Consider the following 25800-nt stretch of genomic DNA (forward strand, 5'->3'; position numbering starts at 1 on the left):
CATTAAATTAGGGGTAGATACCAGGCAAGTGCAATCACTTTACCCAGAGTACAAGTACTATAATTATTATTACTATTAATGCGACATTTATTCCGTGGCGCGTTACATGTGAAAAGGGGTCACCGACTGGTACAAGAGGAGAAAGGACCCTGCCTATAGGGCGCACAAACAATGTACAAGGGATGGGTGAGGGTACAGTAGGTCAGGGTACAGCTAGTTGTGCAGCAGTATGCTGGAGCGAGGCTTACCGCAGATTATACGCTTGTCACAAGAAGTGGGTCTTCAGCTTCCTTTTCAAAGTTTCCACGGTAGGTGACAGTCTGATGTGTTGGGGTACAGCATTACACAGTAGGTGAGATGCACGGGACAAATCTTGTATGGGATTGTGACAAGACCAGATAAGAGGGAAGTAGAGAAGGAGATCTTGGAAGAATGGGAGGTTGCGTGCAGGTAACTAGTACAGGGAGACTAGGTCACACATGTATGGAGGAAAGAGATTTTTGATGGCTTGGTATGCCAAAGTTAGGTTTTTCAACTGGAGTCTCTGGGCAACAGGCAGCCAACACAGGGATTGACAGAGGGAAGAAGCCTGGGAATAGCGGGGTGACAGGTGGATTAATCAGCCATCACAGTTTAGGATAGATTGGAGGGGTGCAAGAGTGGTAGAAAGGAGGCCACAGAGCAGGAGCTTGTAGTAGTCGAGGTGGGAGATGATGAGGGCGTGCACTGGTGTTTTTCTAGATTCATGGTTGAGCAATGTGCGGATCTACAAGATACTTTGGAGTTGGAGTCAGCAGCAAGTGGAAAGGGCTTGGATCTGACGTTTGAAGGACAGATCAGAGTCAAGTTTGCTGGACTGGGGAGAGTGGGCAGCCATTCACTTTGATGGATAGGTCAGTTGGGAGGGATGAATGAGATGGTGGAAAGATGATGCATTCTGTTTTATCCATGTTAATTTTTACAAATCTAGCAGAGAAGAAAGATGAAATACAGGACACATTGTGGGATTCTGGTTAGTAATGAGGTGATATCAGTTCTGGAGAGGTAGATCTGTGTGCCATCAGCTTAGAGGTTATACTGAAATCCGTGAGACTATGAGCTGTCCAAGGCTGAAAGTGTAGATGGAGAAGAGCCTGGATCCTAGAACGGAACCTTGGGGGGACACTGACACATAGGGTGTGAGATGAGGAGATGGTGTGCGAGTGGGAGACACTTAATGTCCTCTCGGTTAGGTATGAAAAGATCCAAGACAGGGCCAAGTCTGTGATGCCATGAGATGAGAGTCTGTAGTAAGAGGGCATGGTCTACTGTGTCGAAGGCAGATGGCAGGTCTAGGAGGAGAATAGAGTAGTCTTGATTGTATTTTGCAGTTTAGTAGGTCGTTGCTGACTTTAGTCAGGGCAGTTTCAGTGGAATGGTGAGGTTGGAAGTCAGATTGTAAGCAGTCAAAGAGGGAGCAGGAGGAGAGGTGGGAGGACAGTTCAAAATAGACGTGTTGATCCAGTAGTTTGGAGGCATATGGGAGAAGTGAGATGGGACAATAGCTAAACATACGATGGGTCAAGGGAGGGCTTTAGGAGGATGCGTGTGATCGAGGTAAGTTTGAATCATGAGGGGAAGATGCCAGTTATTAGTGACAGGTTGAAGACCTGTTTCCAATCTTCCCTTTATCTCTAAACTCCTGGAACGCCTCGTCCACTCCCGTCTAATCCGCTATGTCTCAGATAACTCTCTTCTTGACCCTTTACAATCTGGTTTCTGCTCTTTACATTCCACTGAAACTGCCCTCATTAAAGCCTCTAATGATCTACTAACAGCCAAATCTAATGGCCACTACTACCTGCTGATTCTCCTACATCTCTTGGCAGAATGCGACACTGTGGACTGCCAGCTCCTGCTCACTATGCTCCGCTCTATTGGACCCAAGGACACTGTTCTCTCTTGGTTCTCCTCCTACCTCTCTGACCGCTCCTTCACTGTGTCTTTTGCTGCCTCTTTTTCCTCTCCCCTTCCCCTTATTGTCGGGGTTCCTCAAGGATCAGTCCTAGGCCATCTTCTTTTCTCCTTATACACCGCTCCCATTGGACAAACAATCATCAGATTCGATTTTCAGTACCATCTCTATGCTTATGACCCCCAATTATACACATCTTCTCTGGACATCACCACTGCATTATTACAAAATGCCAGTGATTGTCTTTCCACTCTCTCTAACACTATGTCCTCCCTCAATCTAAAATTGAATCTGTCAAAAACTGAACTACTCGTATTTCCTCCCTCCACTAACTTACCTATGCCCGGATATTGCCATCTTCATTTGTGGCTCCACCATTATTCCCCAGCAACATGCCCACTGTCTTAGGGTCATACTTGATTCAGATCTTTTCTTCACTCCTCACATCAAATCACTCACTCGCTCGTGTCATTTACACCTCAAAAACATCTCTAGAGTCAGAACTTTTATTACCATTGACTCGGCAAAAACTCTTACTGTACCTCCTATTCATTCTCGTCTAGACTATTGCAACTCTTTACTAATCTGTCTCCCCCTTTCTAAACTTTCCCCTCTCCAATCCATCCTGAATGCAGAAGCCAGAATCAGATTCTTTGCCAACCACTACACCAATGCCTCTTTCCTGTGCCAGTCATTGCACTGATTGCCCATCCAAAACAGAGTTCAATATAAACTTATCACTCTCACCCACAAAGCTCTTCATTATTCAGCACCACTCTACATATCCTCCCTCGTCTCAGTCTACCACCCTACCCGTGCCCTCCATTCTGCTAATGATTTAAAACTAAAATTCTCAAAAATCCGAACTTCCCACTCCCGTCTCCAACATTTCTCGCGTGCTGCGCCAATTCTTTGGAATGTACTACCCAGAACAATTCAATTTATTCCCAATAACCACAGTTTTAAGCATGCCCTAATTCCCATTTCTTTAGACTTGCCTATCACCTCAACACACTTATCTAACTGTCCCAGTTTGGCCCATATTCAAATTTTCTTCAAAATCATGTTCATACCATCCATGCACTGAATAGCCTCTGTCTGTACTGTACACATACTGGCTGAATTATATAATATATGTACATTTTACCTTTTGTGTCTCCCCTATTTCCATATAGACTGTAAGCTTGCGAGCATGGCCTTCAGTCCTATTAATATCTGAGTTATGCTTATTCTGTAACGTCTTTTTCTCAGTTCAAGCCCCCTCTAAAATTGAAAAGTGCTGCAGAATATGTTGGCGCTCTAAAAAATAAAATTATTATTAATATTATTATTAAGAAGAGGGCTAGGTTTGGGATGAAGACTGTGGTATGGTTTAGAATGAGGTGGGAAACTTCATCCACTACAGCCAAACCCAATAGATGGAAACCCAATCAGGATTCTCCACATTTCCAAAAATTAGTGGCAGGCACCAGAAAAGTGGCATTGTGATGCCTCTACTCAGAAAGCCCGTGTTTTACCCTGGGTGTTGGGGAACTCGGTGTCGGGCCCTGCGTTGAAGAGATGGGATGCAGCCATGGCCCGGGCCCAACCCGTGCTCAGGGCCGTCACATTAGAAAGAGATGGTGTGGGCTATTCCGTGTTGAGTGGCTAATTAACGACTACGCCACCTGTGGTGTCTGGTGAAGGGCCACCAGCGCCGCTACAGTCCGCTGAGGCCTGGTGTCATGGCGGCTAAAGTTCTCACTGCTCCCCACAGGCGGAGCAAGGTGTCAGGGCAGGCAAGGCAGGATGAAGGGGGGGTAGTAGTGCGGGGAGTACGGGCACCGTGTCGCGTGGTATGGCGCGTAATGAACAGTCCGGAGGCCATAGGGGTGAACTTCCAAGGCTTTACTCACTCAGAGATGTTAGCGGGAAGGCGATTCCCTGCTCCTCCTTTCCCGTCTGTGCGTGTGTGGATAGGCCGGGTCTCCCTCTGAGCTCCCCTCAGGTGTAGGGGTTGGGTGGCAATTCCTCTCCATCCGACGCCCGGCGGGATCCTCAGGGCCTAACCGGGCTTTCCCGCCCTGGATGAAGAGTACAAGGTCGGGTGTCGGGGGCCGGTACCCCTCTAGCAGCCGGAATCCCTCTGAATAGATCAGTTAGAAGAGAACAGGTGGCGCACTCCGCTCCGTCTGCATCCTCCCCGGGACCCATTTGATAGGGAGCCACACTCTAAAGCTCCCGGGCCTTCTTGATCCTGGTCATCGGCCGGGTTGAGACATTCCTACTAGAGATGAGCGTTGTTCTACTCGAACTGTTCGCCAATCTCAAATTCGAGCTGTTTTGGGCGGTGTTCGAGCCGGTCGGCGAACACGAACAATTTGAGAAAAATTCGGCTGTTCGAGGTTATGTTCGATAACTGTTCGTGCACCAAAATCATAACTGGATTTTTTCTCAGTAATGATGAAAATTAATGTTAATACGCAGTTTGAGTGTACAGCGGGGCGGGGGGAGGGGCAGGGGATGGATCTCTGCAGGAACAATGAAGATCTCCATTTTTTTTTCTCTTTCCCGCATTTGCAGTGGGGAGGTGCAATCTGTCAGCCTATCAGCAGCGCACACACGGAGCGAAGTGCTTTTTTTCACACAAGCAAGGGCATGTGTGATTGGCAGTGTATGTCACATGTCCTTGCCCTATAAGACCAAGCCATTTTCCCCGTCGCCACCATTTTCTCACTGCTGCAGCTGCGTGTTAGACGGCACCGCTGTTGCTGTGTGCGCTATACCTTGTTAATTTCAAGCCAATTTTCGCACAAATATACAGATAGCTTGGGAGTAGGGAATAGTTGTGATTGCAGTCCTTTTAAGGACTAGGTTACAGCATTTCCTACGACTTTTATCAAGCAGGTCTGTGCTCTTCAATAGATAGATTGTGGGAGTAAAGACTAATTGTAATTGGAGTCCTTTTCAGGACTAGGTTACATCAGTTCCTATCAGTTTTTGCCAGGCAGGTCTGTGCCAGTGCTGTGCAAGTTTTTTTCACAGCATTTGGCTGAATCTAGCAAAGCTAATCCTTTTTGGCCTATTGCAGAGTGTGTTAGTCAGTGGAGTAGCCTATCTGTGTTGCAAGATATACCACCTGTGTATAGAATACCAATTTTTTTACTGCACCTAGTGAAGTAAAATCTTTTGGGCATAGCATCATTCTATTAGTCCATCTATACTGACCTCCATCAGGTTGCAAACTGAATATAATTTTTTTCTGCATCTAGCTCTGAAAAAATATTTGGGCTTCTAGCAGTGTGTGGGACTTGGTCTATTAGTCCATCTATACTGACCTCCATCAGGTTGCAAATTAAAAATAATTTTTTTCTTCATTTAGCTCTGAAAAAATATTGGGCTTCTAGCAGTGTGTGGGACTTGTTCTATTAGTCCATCTATACTGACCTCCAGCAGGTTGCAAATTGAATATAATTTTTTTTCTGCATCTAGCTCTGAAAAAATATTTGGGCTTCTAGCGGTGTGTGGGACTTGGTCTATTAGTCCATCTATACTGACCTCCATCAGGTTGCAAATTAAAAATAATTTTTTTCTGCATCTAGCTCTGAAAAATTATTTGGGCTTCTAGCAGTGTGTGGGACTTGGTCTATTAGTCCATCTATACTGACCTCCATCAGGTTGCAAATTAAAAATAATTTTTTTCTTCATTTATCTCTGAAAAAATATTTGGGCTTCTAGCAGCGTGTGGGACTTGTTCTTTTAGTCCATCTATACTGACCTCCATCAGGTTGCAAATTAAAAATAATTTTTTTCTGCATCTAGCTCTGAAAAAATATTTGGGCTTCTAGCAGTGTGTGGGACTTGGTCTATTAGTCCATCTATACTGACCTCCATCAGGTTGCAAATTAAAAATAATTTTTTTCTTCATTTATCTCTGAAAAAATATTTGGGCTTCTAGCAGCGTGTGGGACTTGTTCTTTTAGTCCATCTATACTGACCTCCATCAGGTTGCAAATTAAAAATATTTTTTTTCTGCATCTAGCTCTGAAAAAATATTTGGGCTTCTAGCAGTGTGTGGGACTTGGTCTATTAGTCCATCTATACTGACCTCCATCAGGTTGCAAATTAAAAATAATTTTTTTCTTCATTTAGCTCTGAAAAAATATTTGGGCTTCTAGCAGTGTGTGGGACTTGTTCTATTAGTCCTTCTATACTGACCTCCAGCAGGTTGCAAATTGAATATAATTTTTTTCTGCATCTAGCTCTGAAAAAATATTTGGGCTTCTAGCGGTGTGTGGGACTTGGTCTATTAGTCCATCTATACTGACCTCCATCAGGTTGCAAATTAAAAATAATTTTTTTCTGCATCTAGCTCTGAAAAAATATTTGGGCTTCTAGCAGTGTGTGGGACTTGGTCTATTAGTCCATCTATACTGACCTCCATCAGGTTGCAAATTAAAAATAATTTTTTTCTGCATCTAGCTATGAAAAAATATTTGGGCTTCTAGCAGTGTGTGGGATTTGGTCTATTAGTCCATCTATACTGACCTCCATCAGGTTGCAAATTAAAAATAATTTTTTTCTGCATCTAACCCAGCCAATAGTTTTGGCCTAATACCACAGTTTGGCCACTCAGCTCTGCTCGGTTACCATCCATTGTTTTTTTGTGCAAACAACTCCAGAGTTGTGAATTAGTTAACCACCAAAATGAGTGGAAAAAGGCCTGCTGCTGGTGGAAATGGGAATAGGCGTGTTGGGAAGGGGAAAAAAGGTTGTGTCCGTGGGGTAGGTGCAGAAGAAAGACCATCTTCCAGCCAAACTAAAATGTCTACTTCTTTTAGCGGACAATGTGATAAGATCCCTTTCTTACGGCCACGCCAATCGCTACAAATTCCAGATGAGGCACAAAAACAGCAGGTGCTTCAACGGATATCAAGTGCTCCTTTAAGTGGGCTCTCCTCCACATCAACTTCAACATCACAAATACTCCAGTCCTCAAAGGTGTCACCCAAATCGCACTTGCTTCCTCACAGCTCCCAAATCTCCAGCTGCCCGTCTGAGTATGAGGTAGAACAGATGGTTGAGTCTGCAGAGCTGTTTACTCATACTATAGCCTGGGAATCAGAGGTCGACTCCAGCGCTTCTGTGAATCCAGACGAGGAAATGATCTGCACTGATGCCCAGAATCTTTATGAGTCGGATCCAGGACCAGACGCAGAAGGTTCTGACCATAATGTAGACCCTCATTCCCAAACTGTAACTCCTGTTGGTGGAGACAAGGAGGAAGACGATGATAAGACTCAAATACCTGATTGGAGCGACAACTTTAGTTTTTTGTCAGGGCAGGAACAGGTTGGCTCTGAGGACGACGGGTGTGATAACGCACAGGGTGATGATGATGAGGTCGGAGATCCCACTTACTGTCAACCCACAGTCAGCCAAGAGATGAGGTCAGCAGAGGAGGTGGAGGAAGATGCTAGTGACGACGAGGTCAGGTTGCGCCTTCCTGGACAGAGACGTAGTACTGGAAGCACGTCAACAACTGCATCCTCAAACACAACTCTGCCTCTCACCGCAAGTCGTGGTGGCTCTTCAGGTCGCATGGGTGCTAAGCCTTGCATAGCCTGGGCATTTTTTCAGATCGATAAAGATGACCCAACTCGTGTTATCTGTAACATTTGTCAGCAAAAGCTAAGTAGAGGCCAAAAAATACATAGTTTGAGTACTTCATGCATGAACCGGCACATGGACATGAAGCATAAGTTGCAGTGGGAAGCTCAGTGTGCTACAATGCGGCCTAGCCGGCCGGGCCAACCACCGTCTGCCATATCTTGTGCATCCGCGGCCTCTTCATCCTCTGTGACTGGGGGGACAGCAGTCACACCTGTTTTGGGGCGCAGACCTGCCACCTCTTTACCCGCAACAGCCAGCGTGATTGGCAGGTCATCATTTTCTTTGGAGGTGGTAACACCAGCTGGTCTTGAGCGCTGTCCGACATCGATAGCACCACCTTTGGATCAAGGCAACCTAACATGTCCGCCTGCATCTTCCTCACAGACCGGCAGTTTGCCGGGGACACCCTTATCAACCCCGTCTAAGCACAATAGCCAGCCCTCGGTCCCTCAGATGTGGACAAGTAAAAGACCATTTCCTCCTAGCCATGAGAAAGCTAAGAGGTTGAATTTCACCATCTGCAAGCTCTTGGCTACAGAAATGCTGCCTTTCCGCCTGGTGGACACAGAGGATTTTCGAGACCTTATGTCCGTCGCAGTGCCCCAGTACCAGATGCCCAGTCGGCACTACTTCTCAAAGAAAGGTGTGCCTGCGCTCCACCAGCATGTCGCACACAACATCACCGCTTCTTTGAGAAACTCTGTGTGTGACAGGGTGCATTTCACCACAGACACTTGGACGAGTAGGCATGGACAGGGGCGTTACATGTCGCTGACTGGGCACTGGGTAACTATGGTGACAGCAGGACAAGGGGCTGCTGTCCAAGTCTTGCTGTCCCCACAAGTTGTGCGTCAATCCTCTTTATGTCAAAGTTCCTCCACTGCTTCTGCCTCCTCAACCTCCTCTCGGTCTTCCACCTGCACCCAAAGCCTGTCTGGTCATGCCACAAGCTTTCTAACTGCGCAGAAGGGATCCTGCACACCTCCTTACTATGCTGGCAGTAGGGCTCAACGTCATCAGGCGGTTTTTACATTGAAATGTCTGGGAAATGTGAGGAGTCACACAGCTGAGGAGTTGTGGTCAGCTCTGGAGAACCAATTTCATGAATGGTTGTCTCCACTGGACCTGAAACCAGGGAAGGCCAACCTGGGTGCGGCCCTTCGCCGGGGCAATGTCACACACGTGCCTTGTATGGCTCACGTGTTGAACCTGGTTGTCCAGCAATTTTTAGCCCACTATCCCAGACTAGATGGCCTTCTGCAGAGGGCACGGTCGCTGTGTGCTCACTTCCGCCGTTCGCATCCCGCAGCTCAGCGACTTACATCTCTACAGAAGTCGTTGGGCCTGCCACTTCACCGGCTAAAATGCTATGTGCCTACCCGGTGGAATTCAACTCTGCACATGTTGCAGCGACTGTGGCAGCACCGACAAGCCCTGGTGCAATACGTTCTGACGTATAGCCTGGGCCAACGAGATTCAGAGGTGGGGCAAATCACGCTGGAGGAGTGGTCTCAGATCAGGGACCTATGCACCCTTCTGCACAGTTTTGAAATGGCGACGAAGATGTTTAGTGCTGACGATGCCATTATCAGCATGACTATTCCGGTGATTTACATGCTGGAGCACATGTTAAACAGAATTCGGAGTCAGGTGGTGGCACAAGAGGAGGTGGAGGAAGTAGAGGAGGAGGAGTTGTATGCGGAAGGGCTAACATCTGCAAGGTCCAGACGGTCGGCAGCACCAAGGCGGCAGGCATGTGAGGGTGGGGGAGATGACTTTACCAGGGCGCATGGTAGCAGCCAAACTAGTGAGGAAGGTGCAGGAGCCCAGGAAGAAGTGGAGGACGAACTGATGGAAGACTCATCAGATGAGGGAGACCTTGATCACATTTCTGTTGTGCGAGGTTGGGGGGAGAGGACAGAGGAAGGAAGCATGATTGTTACCTCGCCACCAACACAACAGGGACTTGGTGCTCCTGGATGCGCAACACACATGAGTGCCTTCTTGCTGCACTACCTGCAACATGACCCTCGAATTGTGAGAATTAGAAATAATCCTGACTACTGGGTTGCCACACTGTTAGATCCCCGGTACAAAAGTAAATTTGCAGAAATTATTCCTGCCATAGAAAGGGATGCACGCATGCAGGAGTATCAGCAGAGACTGTTGCAGAATCTTACATGTGCTTTTCCACAAAATACCAGTGGTGCACGTAGTGAATCTCACAGTTCCAACTTGCCAACCGTGGGACCGTCAAGTGTTCAGCACTCAAACCGTAACAGAACCACAGTATCTGCTGGTAACATCAATTTTGCGGAATCATTTCACCACTTTTTTAGCCCATCCTTTGCAAGGCCACAGGAGACAAGAAGTCTGACACATAGTCAACGCCTAGAGACGATGGTACAGGAGTATCTCCAAGTAAACATTGAAGCCACGACTGTGTCACTGGACCCTTGCTCTTTTTGGGCTTCCAATCTGGATAAATGGCCGGAGCTAGCCACTTATGTCTTGGAGATCTTGTCATGCCCCGCAGCCAGCGTTCTGTCTGAACGTGTGTTCAGCGCTGCTGGTGGTGTGCTGACAGATAAGCGCAAGCGGCTCTCCACTGATAATGTAGACAGACTCACGTTCATAAAGATGAACAAATCATGGATCCGAAACGACTTTTCTACCCCTGTGTCATCCTGGGGAGAGTAAAAGCTTGATGATTGGTTAAAATCACCCTACCAACCGTTTTAAGCTTTCAAATTACTAATCATGTTTATCTGTATCTTGACTGGAAAATAATTTGGGCTTTGTAGCAGTGTGCAGCACTGATCCTATTAGGCCATCTATAATAAGCTTCACCAGATTTAAAATTAAAAATAATTTTTAGCTGCATCTAGCCCGGAAAATAATTTTGGGGCTCCGAGATGCGCAAGACACATAAGTGCCTTCTTGCTGCACTACCTGCAGCATGACCCTCATATTGTCAGAATTCGAAGTAATCATGACTACTGGGTTGCCACACTCTTAGATCCCCCAAACTTTTCGATCAACCTTTTCATTTTAATAAAGACCAAAAAAATGGTCATTTTTGAAATTATAAGCATTAGCAGGTTGTTAGAAACTGAAATCAAACAGTTTTCAACTCAAAACTTTATTCTAGGTGATGTTACATTTTCACATAGGACCCCTTGTTCGAAAGGAGCTTCTGAACTCTCTCGTCCATTGAATTTGTCAGGTTTTGGATGGTTTCTGCTTCAATTGTTTTGCATGAGGACAGAATACCCTCCCAGAGCTGTTGCTTAGATGTGAACTGCCTCCCGCCATCATAGACACTCCTTTTAATGATGCTCCAAAGGTTCTGAATGGGGTAGAGGTCAGGGGAGCATGGGGGTCACACCATAAGTTTGTCCCCTTTTATGCCCATATCAGCCAGAGATGCAGATGTTTTATGTGCAGCATGAGATGGTGCATTATCATGCAGAAAAATGATCTTGCTGTGAAATACACGGTTCTTCTTCTTGAACCATGGCAGGAAGTGCTGTTTGAGAAAATCCACATACATTATGGAGTTCATCTTTAGCGCCTTCAGGGATCCTAAAGGGGCCGACAATCTCTCTCCCCATGATTCCAGCCCAAAACATTACTCCACCTCCTCCTTGTTGGCGCTGTAGCCGTGTTTGCGTGGGGTGTCCATCAACCAGCCATCCTCCACTCCATTCATCTGGACCATCGAGCGCTGCACGGCACTCATCCGTGAACAAAACAGTTTTGAAATCAGTCTTCATGTAATGTTTGGCCCACTGGAGCCGTTTCTGCTTGTGTGAAGTGGATAGAGGAGGTCGACAGGATGGCGTATGCACAGCTGCAAACCTCTGAAGGACCCTGCATCTTGTTGTTCGGGGGACGTTGGAGGCACAAGCAGCTTCAAAAACTTGTCTGCTGCTATGACAAGGCTTTTTTGCCGCTGCTCTTTCAACCTGACGTAATTGCCTGTAGGAAAGAGTCCTCAATTTGCCCTTATCAGCACGCACACGTGTGTACTGTGAATCAGCTACATACTTCTTGATTGTCAAGACACTTCATCCTGATCATCGCACAATGTTGATTGTAGTCATGCCTTGACCTAAACACTCCACAATTTGTTGCTTCTCAGCAGCCGACACATCCTTTTTCTTTCCCATTTTGGCAGAAAATGTAGGCTGCTTAATAATGTGAGAGAGACTTCTTAAGTAGTCTTGCCTTTCATTGGACACACCTGCCAAACTAATTAGCACAGGTGTCTGCAATTGCTTACAGTGATATAAAGAGCCCTGACACACATCACCATCAATGAGTTTAACTGACAAACAAACAAATTCTTCCCTTATCACTCCTAAACACTTTTTGCATAATAATTTGGAACGCGGTGTACATGTGCTTTTCCACAAAACACCAGTGGTTCACGTAGTGAATCTTACAGTTCTAACTTGCCAACCGTGGTCTGTATGGAATTGTTCAATAAAGGGCCCAAAATTAAGATAACATAGATGGGAGAGGTCTCTATGAATAGGAATTCCTAAGTATTTGATACCCTGTGAGGGCCAGGCAAAGGGAAAGTTGGACTGGATGGAATCCTATATGGATTTGGGGAGGGAGACATCGAGGGCCTCAGACTTCGCTGCATTGATTTTAAAATTTTACCATGTAACAAAGTGATCTATTTCAGACATAACAGCAGGGATGGATATATGTGATTGAGTGATATATACTAGGACATCATCAGCAAATAGAGAGCACTTGTACTCGGTGCCTCCCACCTCAATCCACCTAATATTGGGGTTATGGCGAATTGATGAGAGCAGGTGCTCCGTCACTAGGATGTATAAGAGAGGGGACAGAGGACATCCCTGCCTTGTCCCATTGGTGATTGTGAAAGGTGATGAAAATGTTCTGACGCACCCCCTGGGCCTTGGGACACCCGGAGCCGGACCCTTTTTGGTGGATGCTGGTGGTTGTAGTCTTCGTGGCGGCGATCCGGTTCCGTGGCTCAGGGCGGTCAAACCAGTGGCGGAACTATTTATGTGGTTTTGATGTTTAAATGTCCGACTACGCCACCCGTGGATTGCGGTCAGAGTGAACCGCCGCTACAGGGCAGACCGCTAAGGCTGGTGTTGTGGGTGCAGCAGAGCGTAGCATAACTCCCCACGGGAGGAGTATAGCCTCAGGGCAGTGTATGCGGAGGATGGGGGTGATGGTGCAGGGCAGCAGCAGTAACGACACGGAGTCAGTGATGCAGTTCAGGGCCTTTACTCACAGTTCTTATTATCCAGACCACGTCTGCAGGTAACGGCTGCCCACGTCGTACTGTGCTCAACAGGTGAGGGGCTCAGACAATTCCCAGATAACTTTGGAGCGCTTCACAGGACCCCCTTTGTGTGTCCTTTGTCTGGCCTTTCTTACCAACACTTCTGTCCGGCTGCCTCGGGCCTCCTCTTGGTAAACTTGGCGCCAGTTTCCCTGACCCTATGTGGTGCCTTCCTAGCGGGTGGAGCAAGGGGCTGCGCCACATAAAATGTCAGAGCCTCCGGTTTCTAGCTGAGGGTCGTTTCCTGCCTCCACTAGTTCGGGGACCGGTCTCCCCCTTTGGCCTGACCCCTCCACGCAGGTGGATTCGGGCGTGCGGTGGCGACTCGCCCGTCCGCACCCCTGGGATCCCTTCATTCCTCGTTCCTGGAGCCTTCTCCGCTCCTCTTCCTTCCTTCTCCCTCTTGCAGGCCTGGGCCTCTGTTACTAGGCCCGCCTCCGGAGCAGAGCTCATGCAGAGCCCCTGCTCCCTGCCACTTCTGCTCAGACTTCTCTGCACTGAACTAAGATGGTGCCCACCTTTTATACTCCCTTCTCAATGCACCCAGGAACTGCTTCCTCCCTGCTCCTGCACTACAGGGTTCCCCTTCCTCAGTGTTCCCTCCCCCCACTCCAGCCAGGGACAGGGACTGTCGTGCCCATCTCAGGGGCATATTGGTCGCCCTGCCCCACGGCAATGTGGTGTAATGCATGCAGGTGTCGGGTCCTGATCCACACTCCATCCTTACCTGAGAGTGAGATATCACACCTCTGGGTGAGGTGCAATACGTCTGTAGCAACCGAGCCCTCAGGGTGCTACAGTTCCATTTATCTTCAGCGTAGGTGACGTATTGCGATACAGGGCCGTGATTTTGGCTATAAAAGGGTCCCCTAGACCCCTACCCCAAGCTCTTTAAGAGAATCATATATGGCGTGCCAGGAGACTCTATGGAATGCTTTCTCAGCATCCAACGAGAGTATCTAATTACAAATTTTTAACTGCATCTAGCCCAGGAAATACTTTGTGCCTAGTAGCAGTGTCTGCTAGTCAGCGGATTATCCCGGCTGTTAAGCAAGCTACACCACCTGTAGTTTAGACACTTAATTTTTTCAAAGGAAATGCTTCGGGACCATGGGATACTTAGTGAAGAGCATCAGGAGGCACCCCGAGGCATAGGGGCTGGGACTGGCAGTAGGATGCCTTGCGGTGGACAGCCGAGCTCGATCCTTATAAAAGCTTTTTAACTGCAGCAGCTTTAGTGGACGCTACTGGAGCTGGAATTACCGCGGCTGCTGGCATGAGACTTGCCCTCCAATAGATCCTTGTAAATGGATTTAAAGTGTATTCATTCAAATTAGAGAGACAATTTAAATTAAAAAGCTTAGAGCTGCCTCCACCACAGGGGGGCTCGCTCGACCCACCAGCGGACAGGCACCAGTATTGGGAGAGGGGGGCTGGCCGTCAGGGTTCACCGCGGCTCTGGCACAAACCCGGCGACACGGAGGTGGCACGGGCAGGAGCGGACTGGCCGTGTCGGCTTCTCACTTTTTGGATTTTAGAAGGGCATGACATGCCTATATCTGTGTCTCCCCCTCCTTTTACTCCTCCACCTCTTTTATTTTCGCATGACTATATGTACTTGTCACTTTTCCATGTGTTAGTTATGTCTTCTGAGCAGTTTGTCAGCTTTTGGACACCTTTGAAGGTGTTTTCTATGTGTTTCTATGTGTTTTTGTTTGCCTGCCATTGGTTTTAACGGTGTTCGAAGGTGTTCGACGAACAGTTCGCCGAACAGTTCGGCGAACACACGGGTGTTCGACGAACCGAACCGAACTCGAACACTACGGGGGTGGCTCAACACTAATTCTTACGCCTGCAACCTCCCTCTCGTCCCAAGATCTGTGTACGAGGGCTGTGTCCCTTGCCGGTGCAGGCCCACACAGGATCTGCGCTCCCGGAGGGAAGTCACATTACACACAGTATTTTGACAGCACAGTGACAGCCGACAGACTAGCAAAGGCTAGAATGATGGACCACAGAAGAACCAAAGGACCAACGAACAACCTGGACCAAGTTCAAAGATGGCATTCTATTAAATATGAAATCTAAAAGTGTCACTATCTAGTTGTTCCTCCACCCACACACACTAACTGGATCCTACCACTTTGTGTTCCCCAGTATCCCTGTAACCAGGGGAAGCAGCACCTAGTGCATACTAGCTCCCTCTGGTGGAAATGTGGTGTTGGATGCAAAAGGCTAGATCACTACCATCACACCGGCCTTACCTCAGAGGAGGAACACCACACTCTATTGGAGAAGTGCAGCATTCCTGTGGCGGTCGAACCCTCAGGGGCGCCACATTCCCCCCTGTAAAACACAGCACGTCCGTGGGCTGCAAAGGAAGTAACACCCAGGAAATTTTCTTTTTATAATAACAGAATTATCATCCCTTTATGGGAGGCACATTTCTTAAACGTTGCATAACAAGGTATAAAAGTGTAAAAGTGCAAAAGTACAAAATTATAAAAGTATAAAGCATAAATTAGGACAAGAGACATTTGACAATGGCAGCAGACTGGTTAGAAGTAGATACGGTCAGTTCAGTAGAAAGAGGGACCTGTCCTAAACCCTCTACGTGGGCCCTGGGGTGGCTGCAGGGCATGAAGATCCGGAGTTGGACCTCCACAAAAGCCACTCCAGACAGGTTTTGCTTCTGAGGTCTGAGGTAGAAGAAGAGGCACGGTTTTGCATAAAACCAATAGGAAGCACCTAAATAAATGCATTACTATATACAACACAGTTCGCCGCCTGCCATAGTCTGCAGGGACCAAAGTCTCAGTAAACAGGGGGAAAACATAAAATAGCAGCATAGAATTTAAACTTTAACAACAGCAGCAGCAGCCGGGGGCTGCTTTAGACTTTGGGCTCTCGTCTAGGAAAAGGCTCATTCCTCCCGATGGAGGCTAGCCGGTCACCTGAGGCTGGGGACGGGGGTGGCGTCGCTCCCTGGACGTCCAGGGCGTACCACCCACGCTCCCCCTGGTGGCTAGTGAAAGTCACTGTGTCGCCCGGGAGGAGGTTTCGACCGGGGTGTCCCTTCTTGAGGTGCGGCTCGACGTCCCCCCAGCTGACGAACACATCGCCCTGGAACAGGGACACCGGATGAACCCCCACCCCGCCTCATGATGAAAGCAGACGACTTTGCCTTCGCACCGGGGGCTGGGACGGGTGGCCTCCTCTTGACGCGCCTGAGTCTTTGTAGCCTTGGTCCTGACCTCGAGGCGCTTGCAGCGCTGCTCCCGCCGACGTTGCTCCCTTGCGAGCTGAAACATCTGGTCGATGCACCGCTGGCTCCTCCTTCACGCTTCAGATCGGGTCTCCCGAGGGAAGCCCATTAGGTCGCCCCCCTGGTTTTCCCTGGCCCACTCCTCGGCCTCGGGCCAGGTTGCGGCCAGTGCAGGTAGCGGGGTGAGGATGGGTTTCTGCGAGTCCTCTACTGATGCGGACCAGTCCGGGTTGGAGCCGGTAGCCTCCTCCGCAGCTTCAGGCACCTCCGTATCAAGATGTGGGCGGCATCGCAGGTCCCCACCGATGGCTGCCGATTGCAGCTCAGGAGCCAACGCTTGCTCTCAGGTGACCGCGTGGGGAACTAAGTACTCTGCCATGAGGTCCAGAATAGTCTCTGTTGGCTCTGCAGCCGGGGCAGGGGTTGCACACTCACCCGCCGCGAGGTCACCCTCGACCTCTGTCACCGAGACGACTGGTCCTGGAACCTCGGCTCCTTGGTGGCGGTCTCGGATACGCAGCAGCATCTCTTCCCGCCACGCAGCCGTCGCCGCCTCCTGGGCCTCTTTCTGCCTCCTTACGAGTTCCTGAGCTTCTCGATGGAGAAATTCAATATCTCCCTTGGTCAATACGCTGCCGTCTTGCTCTCTGCCGGGTGAAGGGCCTGAAACAGGTTCAGCAGACGCCTGGTCTTGTTCCCCAGAGGCATCCATGTCTGCCTCCATTGACTGCCAAGCTCCGACTTCTATGGCCGCACCTTGTTGCTTTTCTTCTTCCTCCTCTTTCGGCGCGGTTCCTGGGCGGAATTCTGACTGGCCCGCCTTCGTTTAGCCCATCCAGTTTGACGGGCATTACCACGCGGACAGTCTCTGATGGAAGTGGCAGTCCACATTTTTGGCGCCAAGCGGGAGCCCAGCCCACGATGGGAGGCGTTCAAAGGCTGTCTTTTCTCAGCATTATGGCACCTGTTCTTCATGGGCGGGCGCCATTTTAAGTGTAAAACAACAGTTCAAGGTGTAAGGCACACAGTACCCGATAGCAATGGGCACTCTTCTCCGTTGCTGCGGGCACGATATCCTGCCGACTATGCCAGGTTGTGACGCCTCTACTCAGAAAGCCCGTGTTTTACCCTGGGTGTTGGGGGACTCAGTGTCGGGCCCTGCATTGAAGAGATGGGATGCAGCCATGGGCCGGGCCCGACCCGTGCTCAGGGCCGTCAGATTAGAAAGAGATGGTGTGGGCTATTCCGGGTTAAGTGGCTAATTAATGACTACGCCATCTGTGGAGTCTGGTGAAGGGCCACCAGCGCCGCTACAGTTCGCTGAGGCCTGGTGTCATGGCGGCTAAAGTTTTCACTGCTCCCCACAGGCGGAGAAAGGCGTCAGGGCAGGCAAGGCAGGATGAAGGGGGGGTAGTAGTGCGGGGAGTACGGGCACCGTGTCGCGTGGTATAGCGTGTAATGAACAGTCCGGAGGCCATAGGGGTGAACTTCCAAGGCTTTACTCACTCAGAGATGTTAGCGGGAAGGCGACTCCCTGCTCCTCGCGGAGTTCTGCGGCCACCAGGGACGGGGGTTCGACTACCTCCGAGGAAGTCCAGTGTTTGGTAGCGACCCTACACCAGAGTGTTCCTGCACTACAGACTTCACCCTTTCCCGTCTGTGCGTGGGTGGATAGGGAGGGTCTCCCTCTGAGCTCCTCTCAGGTGTAAGGGTCGGGTGGCAATTCCTCTCCATCCGACGCCCGGCGGGATCCTCAGGGCCTAACCGGGCTTTCCCATCCTGGACATAGAGTACAAGGTTGGGTGTCGGGGGCCGGTACCCCTCTTGCAGCTGGAATCCCTCTGAATTGATCAGGTAGGTGAGGACAGGTGGCGCGCTCCGCTCCGTCTGCATCCTCCCCGGGACCCATTTGCTAGGGAGCCACACTCTAAAGCTCCCGGGCCTTCTTGATCCTGGTCCTCGGCCGGGTTGAGGCATTCCTACGCCTGCAACCTCCCTCTCGTCCCAAGATCAGGGTACGAGGGCTGTGTCCCTTGCCGTTGCAGGCCCACACAGGATCTGCGCTCTCGGAGGGAAGTCACATTACACACAGTATTTTGTCAGCACAGTGACAGCCAACAGACTAGCAAAGGCTAGACTGATGGACCACAGAAGAACCAAAGGACCAACGAACAACCTGGACCAAGATCAAAGATGACATTCTATTAAATATGAAATCTAAAAGTGTCACTATCTAGTTGTTCCTCCACCCACACCCACTAACTGGTTCCTACCACTTTGTGTTCCCCAGTATCCCTGTAACCAGGGGAAGCAGCACCTAGTGCATACTAGCTCCCTCTGGTGGAAATGTGGTGTTGGATGCAAAAGGCTTGATCACTACCATCACACCGGCCTTACCTCAGAGGAGGAACACCACACTCCATTGGAGAAGTGCAGCATTCCTGTGGCGGTCGAACCCTCTGGGGCGCCACAGCATCAATTTCACTAGAGTAGAAGTAGTTTAATGGAGACATAAACCTCTTCCACTACAGCCAAACCCAATAGATGGAGACCCAATCAGGATTCCCCACATTTCTAAAAATTTGTGGCAGACACCAGCAAAGTTGCATTAATTTCAATGCAGTAGAAATAATGAAATTAGGACTGATCCCTCTTCCACTACAGCTAACCCAGTAGATTGAGACTCAATCAGAAGTGTTTAAATTTCCCTAAATTAGTGCCTAACACCACCAAAGTGGCATCAATTTCACCAGAGTAGAAGTAGTATAATGGAGACAGAAATCTCTTCCACTACAGCCAACACAATAGATGGAGACACGAAATCAGGATTCTCCACATTTACAAAAATTTGTGACAGACACCAGCAAAGTGGAATCAATTTCACTACAGTAGAAATTGTAGAATTAGGAACCAAAACCTCTTCCACTACCGCCAACCAAGCATATGGAGACTCAATCAGGAGTGCACCATCCTTTCCAGTTGATCACCACGTGTTAGACTTGTACTGTGTTGTGCAGGTGCACAAGCTGGTCTAAAAAATGTGTGAAAGGACTCACAGAAATTGCTTCTGCTACTTACACTACTGCTGCTGCTAATATTTTGGGGTTGACGAATTGACGTGCTGGAGGTTGGAAGTGTAGAGCTGCGATGAACTCTGTGTGCCTCACTGCTGGCTTGGGAAAACCTATGTTAAGGTTGTGTAAAAGCATGTTTCGATACTCCAGCATTTGTGGGTCCCTTTCCAGGGTGGGAAGCATCTGGCAAAATTTACTCTTATAACGTGGATCTAACAGAGTCACAACCTAGTAGTCAGCACTATTTTGAATCATAACTATATGGGGATCATGTTGCAGATAGTGCAGCAAGAACGCACTCATATGTTGAGGTTTTCCATGAGGTTCAAGCCCATGCTGTGTTGGTGGCTGGGTAATTCTTTTGCTTGTTTCCTCCATCCTCTCCCGTCAAACATGAACAGAGAGGGGATGATTATTCTCTTCATGTTCTGACTGTTGCTCGCTCATCACCTTTTCCTCTTCCATTTGTTCCTCGCCTTCACTAACACCTTCACTAACAGTTTTTCTGGTATCGCCAACCCCCCTCGATGGCAGTGAACCATCCTCTCTTGGCATCCTGAGATTTCCCCTAGTGTATGACGTTAGTAACAGAAGAAAGTATTTTTTTAGTGTGGATGAGGCTTGTGTAACATAGGAGATATCCTACGAACAATTTCAAACTGAGATGTCCCCTACTGTATCACATTAGTAATAGAAAAAGTATTTTTTTTTTATTAAGGATGAGGCTTGTATAACTTACGAGATATTCTCCAAACTAATTCAAACTGAGATATCCCTTGCTGTATGACGTTAGGAATCGAAGAAATATTTTTCGACTGTGGATGAGGCTTGTATAACATAGAATATATGCTCCAAGATAATTCAAACTCACATCTAACCTGCTGTATCACGTTAGTCACAGTAAAAATAAACTCCGCATGAGCTGTGCATACAGCAGAATTTCATCGCCACTAAAATAGTAGGTGGCTTTTAGTGTATCACGTTTGCGATACAAAAAAATCTTTTGTGGACTTTGCTTAGCAAGATAAAAAATATTTTTTTTTACTCTGAAAACAGCTGAATTTCACCACCACTAAGATATTAGGTGGCTTATAGCAGAGTGTATCATGTTTGCGACACAAAAAAAATATTTTGCGGACTCTGCCTATAAAGATAAAAACCAATTTTTTTACTCTGAAAGCAGCTGAGGTTCACCCCAAGTAAGACAGTGGGTGGCTTTTAGTAGACTGTATCATGTTTGCGACACAAAAAAATCTTTTGTGGACACTGCCTGCCAACAGAAAAAAATATAATTGTTTTACTGTGCATACAGCTGAACTTCATCCACCAAAAAAATGACAAACTGGGCTAACACAGCTTGCACTATCACATAAGCAAATGAAAAAAAAAAATTTTGTGCTCTGCACTCAGAAGCTCTGCACTGACAAGCTCTACAGTTGCATTTCAACCCCACAAAATCAAAAGTGGCCTACAAGGGCTTGCGTGCTTGCTTTATCACGTTAGCAAGTGCAAAAATAGATAGAAGGTATACCTCTGCATGGAGCACAGTACAACCGGTGCACAACACTGTTCTATGGCATGGGCCCTGCTCTTTCTGTCAGAATCTCAGCAATTGCACAAGAAAAAAAAATGTATTGCAAGGTCGATTGAACAGGTGCACAACACAGGACTTATCTACACTATCTGACTTCCAAACAAGCGCACATCTATCTAGCTAATATCTCTCAGTACACAGGACAGAGCACAATCAGCAGCGTCTCTCTCCAGCAGTAACATGGATAAAATGATGCTTAGGGAACATGGCCGCTTTTTATATAGAGAGGACAAGTGAATTCAGCAGCCAATTGCAGAAGCCCTTGTGTTTGGACAGTGTGGATGCTTCCTGCGCTCTAATTGGCTAGCCGTGCTTTCCTGACTTAAAATTACCGCCTACAGGAAGAAAAACAATTACAAGCATGTCATCTGACCTGTTCTGAGTGTTCAACAGCCCCCACATTCATCTACCACGTCCCCCTACTAGTCATACACAAGCACTATGCTAGTAGAACTGATAAAAATGATGTAGCTGCCCGACAATCATGTTCCCATATTTATTTGTCGAACGTTGCCAATTTTTCTCGAATTTACGAAATTTTGCTTGCATTTCCGATCACGAATCCGAATGTGCCATATTCGTATCAAAGTTAAGTTGTAAGCGCAGATTTCGAACAAATTCGCTGATCACTACCAATTTTATGAAATTCATCTCGAAGTCTATCCTCTGTGGATCAATCCGCTCATTGGTTATAATCACTATAGCATTTAAACTACTGAGGTCCCATTATTGTAATCAACAGAGGGATGGAAGCAACTCTTCAGCAATTATGATCGATCTGATAATTATCGCCTATCCTAATGATGGGCCAACCATTTTCTATTCCTTGAGATTCTGTTTAACTCTTTAAATGAAAATGTTTCTTAACTGTCAGCAAAATTAAGGAATGTTTAATTTTGGAATGTTATACTGTATATTTAAAAGTGATATGGTAATGATATATGGTTATATACTATCCTAATTCCAAAAAAGTTGGGAAGTGGTGTCAAATGTAAAGAAAACAAGAATGCAATGAATAGGGAATCTCTTATAGTGATATATTATTTAAGAAAGAATATAGAACACATTTCAGAAATTGCAAGTTATATATTTTTTGCATTTCATTTGATAACAATTTAGTTAGTTAAAAATTGATGTTTGCAGCACATCTCAAAAAAGGCTAGAAAAGTAAATAGTACTAATGAAAAACAATTGGAGGGTCAATTTTCAACTGCCATGTGATTGTGTATGAAAAAAAAGCGTGTTAGAGAGGCAGTCTCTAAGAAGAAAAAATGATATTCAGCAATCTGTGAACAAACATGTGTCTAAAAATTGTCAAACAATTTCAGAAAAATGTTCCTGAATGTAATATTGCAAAGACTTTGCGTATCCCACCATTTACAGTACATAATATCATCAAAAGATTTAGAGATTCTGGAGAAATCTATGTGTGCAAAAGCCAATGGTTTATATTGGATGGTCATGATCTGTGGGTCCTCAGGTAGCGCTGCATTAAAAACAGGCATGAATCAGTCATGCAAATCACTGCATGGGCTTAGGAATACTTTCAGAAATCATTCTCTGTGAACACAATTTCGCAGTGCAATCCACTAATGCAATCTGAACTTCTATCATGCAAAGAATAAACCATATATCAACACAATCCATAAACCCTGTCATCTTCTCTAGGCCAAAACTTATTTAAAATGGACTGAGGCAAAATGGAAATCTGGCCTGTGGTCCGATGAATCAAAATTTTTAATTCGTTATGGAAACCACAAATGCCATGTCCTGGACTGAAGAGGAGAAAGACCATCCAAGCTTGTTATCAGGGCACAGATAAAAAGCCTGCATCTCTGATAATATGGGTTTGCAGTAGTGCCTATGGCACGGGCAGCTTACAAAATTTGAAAGGCACTATCAATGCTGAGCATTATAGAGAGGTTTTAGAAGAAGATGTGTTCCCATCCAGACGTCTATTTCAAGGAAGACCTTGCATGTTTCAGTAACACAATGCTAAACCACATACTGCATCCGTCACAATAGCATGGCTCCACAGAAGAAGACTTTGGGTGATGAACTGACTGCCTGCAAGAGAAAACATTTGGTGTATTATGAAACTGTTGTAACAAGAGGAGGAGATTCTACACAATCATAGACATGGCCATGTCCCAACTTTTTTGAGATGTGTTGCTGCCATCAGTTTCTAAATTAGTTTGTTTTTTCAAATAGAATGGAAAAATGAGTAACTTTCAACTTATGATTATGATATGTGCTCTTTGTTTTATAGTGAATAAAATATGGCTATATTCCAAATCATTGCAATTCTTGTTTTGTTGATATGTTACACAGTGTCCCAACATTTTTGTAATTTGGGTTGTAGATAGAAAGCATAGTTATCAAGCTGTGTTCACATTTGCATTAGATTTACATCTAATCTACTAGAACTTATTTTATTTTGAGAAGGAAGAATAGTTATGCATGTTGCAATATTCAATTCAATGAATTATCGAGCACCGCACCAGACACCACAGTAGAGGCCAATAGATTTCTTCCCAAGGGTTTTTGCACACGACACCTTTTTCAGGCAGAGATCCATCAGGAATGCTTAGCAGTGTTAAAATGAAACTGCCGTGCACATGTTCTGTCATATGTTACTTCTTTTAACTTCTTCAAAGTTTGGAAACTTTAAAAGGTGAAAAGAAGTAACATGTAATCTTGTAGGTGTAAAGCATGGATGCCGGCGGTGGAGCCTTCGTAAAAATGACGTAGTAGACGTTGGTAAAGATATTCCAAGAAAATCACTGCCATCATTTTATTGAAGTGTTTTTGCCTTGGAAAATGCATTGGATTTGACGGCATTGAAGCAATGTGGTGTGAACATAGCCTTCATGCTTGAACTTGAGGGAAATTGTTTAATTTATTTACTTCTAATCTTTAGGAGAATACATGACCTAAGATTAATTCTATATTCCAATCATTTTATTAAAATTTTATAAACAGTTGGAAGGGGAAAGGGTAAAGGTATGGAAAGGAAAGTTGATCTTCATTGGGTAAACTTAGGGAAGATGAAAGAAGGGAATAGAGGGAGGGATAGGAGAATAACAACAATATTGTAATAATATTATTAACAGTGGTTATAATATTAAATTCAAAATATACTAATAGGGTTTAACTTTTTTTGAACACATTGTAAGTTTAAAGTGAAATCTCAAAACTTTACAGAAGAGAATACGAAAGTATTATGAAACAAATATATTGTAATAGTAGACATAAAATATTAAGAATCAAACATAACAATATTAATCAGTAACAATTTCATAAAGTTATCAATGTCTTAAACAAAACTTAGCTAATTAGAGGAAAAGTTAATTCATGGTACCCATGTCTTATAGTACTTTGGATAGTAATTGTTTGATATAGCGTGGCTTGTCTCGTAATAATTATGAAGTTATTTTGTCTACAATATCTTCAATGGTGGGAATGGATGTTTTCTTACAATTTGCTGCTATGGCATTTTTAGCTACTAGAATTAGTATAGGTCTCAAAGATGGATTTTGCACATCCAAATCTAAAGATAGCAAAGCCATTTGTGGAAGTAAAATAATGTTCTGTCTTGTTTTTGATTGATAAGTAATGATATTTCTTTCCAAAAATGTTGAAGCTTGGGACATTCCCATAGAATGAATAATAAATCTCCCTTGAGCCCGCATTCCCTCCAAGAGGAGATTGGTTTGGGAAAGCCTTTGCTAGTTTATTTGGAGTAGAATACCATCTAGAGATGGTTTTGTAAAAGGCCTAGTGTAAGGAGGCGCAAATGTTTGATGAGTAAGTGGATTTTAAGCTAGCTTGCCATTGCTCAGGAGAAAAGGTTTTCTTCAAATCTCTTTCCCAATTTAACATAAAGGGAGTTTTTCCAAAAGAGGTATCTTGGTTCATGCAATCATATATATTTTTGGTCTTCCATAACAAGTTACTGTTTGAATTGCAAAGAAGTAAGCTAATGGGTTCAGTTGCTAGAGTTTTTTGTTTTAAGAGGATAGATATTGTTTTCCTTATACTGTTGAAAATTCCAATATCTGACTCATTTAGCTTATTACACATTTTTAAGTAGTGGAAGGGAATAAATTTGATTCCATCATGAATATCCCTGATTTTTTAAGCCCAAAGATTTCTAAGAGTCGGGAATTTTTTGCCCAAAAATAAGTTCAATAAAATAACTTGAGATGTTTTTGATTTTATCAAATTTTGCCATTTTTTTACTTGAAACACTAGCAAGTTTTTCTAATGCATGAATAGCTGCTGATATAGTAGGGTGTTGGAGAAGTGTAAGAGAGGGATTAATAATATGATTCAAAAGTAGAGAAACTGGGGGCATATTGCTATTGGAATAAGCTACCAGATCTGTCCAAGCCAGAGATGAATTTTTATTCATCCAGTTTTGAGATGACTTAATTAAGTTAGTATAATAATAGTTAGGTTTGGTAATTCAAGACCTCCATGTAGTTTGTTCTTAAATAGCATTTTATTGGAGGTCTTAGCTCTCTTTTGATTTCAGATGAATTTGTTTAGTAGTGATGGATGAATTTTTGGGGAATTAAAAGGGGAATTGCTCTGAATATATATAACATTTTTGGTAATGTAAAGATCTTAATGGTAATTATCTTACCTAACCTTGAAAATTCATTTTTTGAGTAGTAGTCTGCTTGCACTATGTTTGTTATGTGATTCAAATTGCACTCAATTGTGGTTTTAAAATCTCTTGTAAGAAGTATTCCCAGGTATGAAACAGTCTCCTTTTTCCAGTCAAAGGATGAGATTTTTTTTATGGAATTGATAAGGTTGTTGTGCTTAAATTAAAGTCTAGTATTTTTGATTTTGTGATTTTAATTTTGGAATAAGATACCTTTGCAAATGATTCAATTGTATGAATGACTTCTTTAATAG

This window comes from Phyllobates terribilis, unplaced genomic scaffold, assembly GCF_046119375.1.
Source record: "Phyllobates terribilis strain yellow unplaced genomic scaffold, ASM4611937v1 Scaffold_13__5_contigs__length_258822181, whole genome shotgun sequence".
NCBI lineage: Eukaryota > Metazoa > Chordata > Amphibia > Anura > Dendrobatidae > Phyllobates > Phyllobates terribilis.